This window comes from Mauremys mutica, chromosome 3 (assembly GCF_020497125.1).
Source record: "Mauremys mutica isolate MM-2020 ecotype Southern chromosome 3, ASM2049712v1, whole genome shotgun sequence".
NCBI classification, from domain to species: Eukaryota; Metazoa; Chordata; order Testudines; family Geoemydidae; genus Mauremys; species Mauremys mutica.
In genome coordinates this window covers 56,614,640-56,623,316 of record NC_059074.1, presented here as the reverse complement: position 1 = coordinate 56,623,316, position 8,677 = coordinate 56,614,640, and positions in this window count along the sequence as shown.

The window sequence follows — 8,677 nt, the reverse complement described above, 5'->3', positions numbered from 1 at the left end:
CTGACATCAGTGGGAATTCTGTGTATAGAAAAATAGTAGAATATTGCCATTTAATCATCATTAAGAGTTTGTTAAGCCTTGAATTATTGACCGTAGTCTCAGTCAAATTTCCACAAACATTTTCCTGATTTTTGTTAGGCTCGCTTTTGACGACTATTGTTAGTCATCTTCCCTCCAAGTTATACTGTGGCTGCAGGATATAAACTGTTTAGATTTAAAAGAAAAGAAAAATGTACAAAATATGGTCAAGTACCTATATCTCAATGCATATATTTAGTCAGATAAATTCTGACAAATAAAAATTCAATGAAATTTTTAGTTTTATGAAGTTATTATTCACAGGAATTTTGTTTTGGTAGCATGTGAGGGTGATAGTAGAAACTTTTGGGATATATTACAATAAACATGATAGTAAAAAAATGCTCTCCTCAAACCGATATAGAAAACATTTGAAGAACAAATAAAGGCCATCCATTTGGATTTCTTGGATGAGAACATTTCTCAGCCAGGTTTCATAATTCACTGTGTTTTGCAAAAAAATTCCACCAATGTCAAAAGGAAAGAAGTATGGTAATAGTAGTAACAATGTATGTTTGCTTGTACAACCAAGTTCAGTGTGTACAAAAACAAATGAGAAGGTATCAAGACAAGTTCTGTGATATATCCTGGAGTAGGTGACTAATTATCACATGGCATCAGGAAAGATGGAACTATTACTGATGCAATGCGGTTCAGGACATAGCATCCAAGATGGAGAGAGCTGTCCCTGAAGATAGACAGCTGAACTGTTTTTATAGCCAATTTACATTCCTTCTTATCTGAGCTGCAGCAAACTGTTTACCAGTCTTATATAAAGCCATCAAAGTTTAAAATATATCAAGCTGATGAACAGTCTCCTGGTCTACCCTCTCTCATTAATCTTTTAAAGAAGAGTTCTTCAAGTTCTCAACCCTGTGGATTTCCTTTAAAAGACAACAACATCTCAAAGCACCTTGCGTACTTCAATTTTTTTTGTTCTGAATACATAAAGGCTGGCCCTACCTGACTGCCCTAGCTGTTAGATTAAACAGCTGAAGATGTGATTAGTCACAATCTACCATAAATATCCATTTATCTCTTTGCAAAGTGGGTATAAAGTGCTACCAAATCAAATTTCTCCCTACTCACACTATCGGAAACTCTCTTTACATTCATTCACAAAGTAGAAGGTAATGGAGAATCAGGTACGAATCTACAGGAGAAATATAGGCTGTGATCCTAGACATTATCTGTGAATTGTCTGTGTTTCATTCATAAAGAGAAGCTGAATTCAGGTTAAGTTGAACAAGCAGAACTTTAAAAAAAACCCTGTGCACTGTTGTGTCCCTGTGGCTGAGTAGCTTCCAGCCTAACTTCCCACATTCCCAGGTGTCCTCTCACTAACAGTCCCACTCCCCCGCCCCAAGAAACATGGGCCCTCCAAACCCAGTTTAACTGATCATGATACACTCTAGATCCCCATATCCAGGCTGTGTTCAAACCTTGCTGCTTCTTCCTGTACAACATATCTAAGATCCAACCTTTCATCTCCAGACACAGATAAAATTCCTCTTCCAGTCTTCAATATCTCACATCTTGGACTTCTCCAATCTCCTCCTCTCAAGGCTCAACAAATCCCAGCATGTTCCACTCATATGCCTTCAAGATGCAGATATAAAGATTTCCCCAGCTTGTCACTTTGACCATGTCACTTGTCTCTTTGCATTCCTACACTGGCTCCCCTTCCTTCACCACCACCACCACCACCACTTGTCTTAATTTTTCAAGGCCAGTCACAGCCTATCCCCCACAACATGACTTATCTCTCAGACTATTGAGGAATCAGCTCCCCCCTTCCACTCTGCCAATGAAGCCAGCCTTCATTGTCTATTTGTTAAATTTTGAAAGAAGCATCTTTGTGGTTTCTCTCATGTTGACCTTCATGCATGGGAGAAGCACCGGTAAACATCCATAAAGCCACCTCATTGTCCTCTTTCAAATCCTTCCTTGCAACTCACCTGTGCTGGGATGCCACAACATCTCAACAGTTATTGGGCAGCTGTTGTGCTGTGACTACTGCTTATGATGCCTGTAAGTATTCTCATTGTTCCCTTGAACTTTTGCTGTCTGTTTATTGTACCCACATATTGCCTTTCATCTTATACTTAGATTAGAAACCCTTTAGGGTTAGGATCAGCTTTTTGTTCTGTGTTTGGATAGCACCTAGCATAATGGGGTCCTGAATCATGATTGGACTCATAAGTGTTACTCAGGGACGGCTCCAGACCCCAGCGCGCCAAGCGCGCGCTTGGGGCGGCGTCCCAGCAGGAGGGCGGCAGGCGGCTCTGGCAGACCTCCCGCAGACATGCCTGCGGAGGGGCCGCTGGTCCCACGGCTCCGGTGGTGCATCCGCAGGCGTGCCTGTGGGAGGTCCACCGGAGCCGTGGGACTGGTGACCGCTAGAGCGCCCCCTGCGGCGTGCCGCCCTGCTTGGGGTGGCAGAAATCCTAGAGCCGCCCCTGGTGTTACTGCAAAACAAAAATTATTCAAAACCAAAACTATATATAAAGAATGTTAAGGTTGCAAAGTCAAGCACTCAAAAGTTAGGAAACGCCACATCTAAGATTGACTTAATTCAGCCCCCTGGGTACCTATGCATTATGATAAAGTCTTTAATTACACAATTACATTCTATTTTTTCCACAGGGCCTTGGCCTAATCCAATGCTTGATCCTGCTCTATTGTAATCAAAGGGAGTTTTACCATAGAAATCAATGGACACAGGATCAAGGTCAGTCAAGCACACTCTCAGGGTATGGCTACACAGCAAGTGGTAGAGAATCTCAGAGCCCAGACTACCACTCTAAAAATAGCTGTGTAGACATCACAGCTCAGGAACTGAGGCTTAGGGTGGGCTTCAGAGCCCAAGCCATGACATCTACACAGCTATTTTTAACATGGTAGCATGAGCCACATGGGCCCCATTCTGTCAATCTGTGTTGAGACTTGTTTTATAGATGTACCCACAGTGCACAGATTATATGGTGCACACTGAATGGGTAGCTATCTAATATTTTTATTTTCACCATTCAGTGTGTTCTGCGCTCCTTCCAAGCCTTGCACTGAATACAGAATTATTAATTTCCTCATTAACTTTTCTATGATACTCATCCCTAAGGCTAAATTTTTTTCACAGATATTTTTAATAAGAGTCACGGACAGGTCACAGGCAATAAAGAAAAATTCATGGAAGCCCATGACCTGTTTGTGACTTTTACTAAAAATATCCATGACAAAATGGGGAGCTCAGCTGTGGGGTCCCCACACCACCCATGAGCTCTGGGGTACCCTCACCAGGTGGGGGGGTACCCTGCAGATCCCGGCTGCCACAGGCAGCAGGGGGACGCTGCTGCTCCCCGCCGCCGCCAGCTGAAGTCGCTGGAAGTTCTGCAACCTCTATGAAAAAAATCATAGCCTTACTTATAGCCATAGTATCCGAACACTTGGCAAACATTAATACATTTATATTTTTAGGAGTCCTATGAAAATAGGTGGTACTATTACCCCATTTTATAGATGGGGAACTGAAGAACAGAAGTTAAGGCCGACATTTTCAAGTATCCACTAATTTTGGGTGCCCAACTTGAGGTACCTAACACCTCATTGTTTTGAGTTCTTAGCATTTTTATAGCACATCTATAGCATTTTAGGGCACAGCTCCCATTCACTTTAGTTGCAACTGTAAGTGCTTAGTGCTTCTATGAATCAGGCCTCAAGGCAGCCACCCAGAAAATGAGGAACGCAATCAGTGAGACTACCTGTGGAAAGTTTCATTTAAGTGTCATGGAAGCTTTATGTAAGAGACAAGACTAGAATCCAATTCCCCCAAGGATAGCATCCAGCTACCTTAACTAGGAGAGCACCTTTCTTTTTGCCATTCCCTGCCTCTGTCACGACACACCTTACAGATTCCTCAGTAAATGAAGCCAGGGTCCTATGAAGAACAGCCTCCTTCACAACATAACCCTGATTTTTTTTGCTGAACACTATCCGTTTTGTGCAGCAAATGAGGCATGCACAGCATGGGGCCAAATTAAGGTTGCACGGGCAACCTCAATCTGGCATTTCCTAACTTTTGAGTGCTTGACTTTGCAACCTTAATTTGTGTATGGAATTTTCTAAATATTTAAAAAAAGCAAACACCTGCCCCCCACTGAAAATCCATCATGTTAAACCATATTGATACCCACATGGTTCATCTTCAGTGTTGGAAGCTGTAGGTCCTTAGCACAGACCTCTACCACTTGAGTTAACAGGGAACCGGTAACAGCACTAGTCTGTTATCCTCCACATGGAAAAGCCACTAGAGGAAAACAAGAGACACAAAAACAGTTCCTCAGCCCATCCTGAGCTACAGTTCTGAAGGGTTTTCCCCTTGGTCTCTCTATCCTTCATGCTTCAGGGTTTACTGCAGAATTCTCCCTTGCTTTTTTAGCTGAGCACTGCTTCCCAGGGCTTTCACCCCCTTCCCCAGTGGGTTCCCACTGCCTCCCTTCCATTGGACTTTAGCAGTGACTCTCAGGGAACCACTTGTAGCTGCAGCTGCCCTTTCCTTACAGTCAGCCTGGCTCCTTAGAGCCCCAGGTGCTGTTCCATCCTCTTAATTGGCAAGACTGGGAGCATCTTTTAGCACAGGGGACCTGACCTGCCAGCCCCATAAAACCCTGTCCATCCCAGCATGCCTTGTGTTGTTCTTCCTCACCTCTCTCTCTGAGTGAGTCAGGTTTCTTTCTCCTCCATCACAGTGCTTGGGTGCCTGCAGGTGGATCACTGAGAGCCCAGTAAAGAGTCTGCTCTCAGTGCTGTCCCTGATTACAGCCAGCAGGGCTTATTGCAGGAAAGTACCTGCGCCACCTCAGTCCCCAGATAGAACATGTTCAGTCTAATCAGCTTGTAGGAATTATATGGGGATGGAGCATGCTAAGGGCATGTGTAATCTAATGTGCTGGCCTCTAACAAGCAAACAGTGATTTTTTTTCAGAGGTTTATAACTAGGCCAGATTAGGTTTCATGTGGGTTGCAAGAAGCACATCCCTGCCATCAAGATGACCCCCTTGTCCAACTTCAAGTCCCTGCTTCAAAGCCCAGAGGCACTAGAGTTCATGATGAAATCAATGAAATAATTTTTAACATGGTGTGACAAAGTTCCTCCCCTACCTTGGTGGGTTCTGCGCTTATTTGGCAGATTTGCTCACCTCAGTGATCTTCCCCACAGTCTGGGTCAGCTTCTCCTGTGTCTGATCAGGCATTGGGAGGTTTGGGGGGAACCCAGGCCCACCCTCTACTCCGGGTTCCAGCCCAGGGCCCCATGGATTGCAGCTGTCTATAGTGCCTCCTGTAACAGCTGCATGACAGCTACAACTCCCTGGGCTACTTCCCCATGGCCTCCTCCAAACACCTTCTTTATCCTCACCACAGGACCTTCCTCCTGGTGTCTGATAACACTTGTACTCCTTAGTCCTCCAGCAGCACACCCTCTCGCTCTCAGCTCCTTGCACCTCTTGCTCCCAGCTCCTCAAACACACTTCCTCTCCTCTGGCTCCCCCCTCCCTGACTCCTTTTTAAACCCAGGTGCCCTGATTAGCTTGCCTTGATTGGCTGCAGGTGATCTAATCAGATTGTCTGCCTTAATTGGTTCTAGCAGGTTCCTGATTACTCTAGTGCAGCCCCTGCTCTGGTCATTCAGGGAACAGAAAACTACTCACCCAGTGACCAGTATATTTGCCCTCTACCAGACTCCTGTACCCCACTGGCCTGGGTCTGTCACAATGGGTAAAATATTTTTTCCCCTTAACCTCACTCTCTGAAGTGGCTGAATGGGTTTAGCTGAAGCTTAAATACAGACAAAACCTGAGTCTGAGGCCTTGTCTACACTACAAGACTATTTCGAATCAACTTAGTTCGAATTTGTGGATTCGACCTTATGAAGTCGAATTTGTGTATCCATACTAAATACACTAATTCGAATTTCTGAGTCCACATTCACGGGGCCAGCGTCGACTTTGGAAGCGGTGCACTGTGGGAAGCTATCCCACAGTTCCCGCAGTCCCCGCTGCCCTTAGAATGCTGGGTAGAGCCCCCATTGCCTGCTGGGGGGAGGAATGTGTCGAGGGTGGTTTTGGGTAAGTGTCGTCATTGAACCGTCAATCACAACCTCTCTCCCTCCCTCCTTGAAAGCGCCTGCGGGCAATCTGTTCGTGCACTTTTCTGGTCAGTGACAGCGCGGACGCCACAGCACTGCAAGCACGGAGCCCGCTGCGATCATCGCCGTTTTCTCCTCCTCGCACTTTATCGTCCACGTCTTCCACAGTCAGCTGCTGAGAAATTGGGCTACTTTTCAATGGTGCTGCAAGCACTGGGGGACCATAGGGGACGTTTTACAAACATCAACGTCAGGTGGCCGGGCAAGGTTCATGATGCGTGTGTTTTCAGGAACTGTGGGCTGCTCAGACGCCTGCAGGAAGGTAGTTTCTTCCCGGACCACGAAATAACTGTTGTGGATGTGCAGATGCCTATAGTCATCCTCGGGGACCCAGCCTGCCCGCTAATGCACTTGCTCATGAAGCCCTATACAGGCGCCTGGGACAGCGACAAGGAACTCTTCAAATACCAGCGAGCAGCGTGACCTGTGACTGTTCAGTTTCTTTACAGAGAAGCTGAACCTGCCCCTGTTTCTTTACCCAGTTACTGTTGACTCTCCTCTTCGGTTACATACCCCGTTCACCCCGTTACCCCCACTTCCAGCACACGTGTAAAAATAAAATACATGTCCCATTATTACTTAGCAAAGGTTTCTTTATTCATGACTTTTCGTGAAAGGGTTGAAACTGGGACGCAGGCTGTGCTGGGTAGGGTGTGCGGTGATGTAAAGACCGCCTCTAAACTCAAGGAATGACAGGCTCCTGCTCCTAGAGCGGTCCGCAGTGCCGGAATGCTTCTTTCAACGGAGCCTGCCATCCCTCTTTATGGAATTCTGTGTGCGGGCGGATATGTGACCTTGTGGTGGAGGAGGACGGATACAGATTCCTCAGCTGCGTGACTCAGCGGTCCAGGACAAGGACCGCTGTATAAGATCTGTAACCGCCCTCCCCCGCTGCAAAGTCACATCTCCCCCGCCCACACAGATCCTGGAAACCACCTCCAAAAACCGACCAGGGTGCCTACTGACTGCACCGTGTGTGTGACCCGCTGCTGATCCTGCCCCCGTGTCTGTACCCTGGGAAAGGTGACTGTCCTATGCAATTAACCACCCCCTTCCCCACGCCCCCCATTCAAACACAGTCTTCTTTGAAAAAACATAACGGAAACAGTAATTAACAGCAAAGCATTTTTATTAATTAAGTAGACAGTTAGGGGATGGGACTGGGATTGGGACTACTGTGAGTCTGGAAGTGAAGGACTTCGGCAAATGTAGGGTATGAGAGCTTTTGGGTACTTGAGCACTGTGCTGTGGTGCAGTGACAGTATTCACGTCCCCGGCCGCCCCTCCTCCTGATTATTTTCGGTGAGGGGGGTATGGGACTTTGTGGCGGGGGAGTGCGGTTGCAGATACACTGCAGGGTGTCTCTGTACTCCTGCGGTCCTGCAGAACATCCACAAGGTGCCTGAGCGTGTCCGTTTGCTCCCTCACTAGTCCAAGCATTGTTTCAGTCACCTGCTTGTCTTCCTCACGCCACCTCTCCTCCCGTTCGCTGTGTGAGCGCTGGCACAGAGAGACGGTCTCCCTCCACTGGCTCTGCTGGTCCGCCTCTGCTAGGTAGCAGCCCATACGTTCCTCGAACATCTTGTCCCTTGTCTTTTTCTTTCGCCGCCTAATCTTCGCCAGCCTCTGCGAGGGGGATGCTGTGGCAGGTCTGGAGACAGTGGAAGCTGTGAGATGGGAAACAGGGAGTGAATTCCTTGCAAAGATACATTTTTGCGAACAATTAACTGAGTCTAGGCTGTCTCTGTGAATTCTGGGTTGAGACCCCTGTGCCTGCTGGGGCAGAAATCATTTTCGCGGTGGATTCTGGGTAAATGTCGCCAGTCATTCCTTCCTCCGGGAAAGCAACGGCAGACAATCATTTCAAGCCCGTTTTCCCAGAATTGCCCAGGCATACGCCATAGCGTGGCAACCATGGACACTGTTTTGCCTTTTGTGTATGTCACCGTATGTGTACTAGATGCCGCTGACAGAGGCGGGCCAGCAGCGCTACACAGCAGCATGCTTTTGCTTTTGCATGACAGCAGAGATGGTTACCAGCCATATTGTACCATCAACCATACCATAAATTGGTAATAAGATGGTAATAAGATGGGCATGGTTACCTGTCCTTTTGCACTGCCCCATTTGGGGCTGTCATAAGTGCCCCTGGCCGAGCAGCCAGGGGCGCAAAACAAAAATTGGGAATGACTCCCTGAGTCAATCCCTCCTTTTTGGTATCTAAAAATAGAATCAGTCCTGCCTAGATTATGGGCAAGTGTACTAGAGAACCACTGTATCATAGAACCAGAGAGCACAGCTGCTCTGTGTCCGATCCTGCATAACTTATGAGCTGTATGCTATTCACAGGGGGTGCTCCTGCAACAACACCACCTGTTCATTCCGTTCTTACCCCAG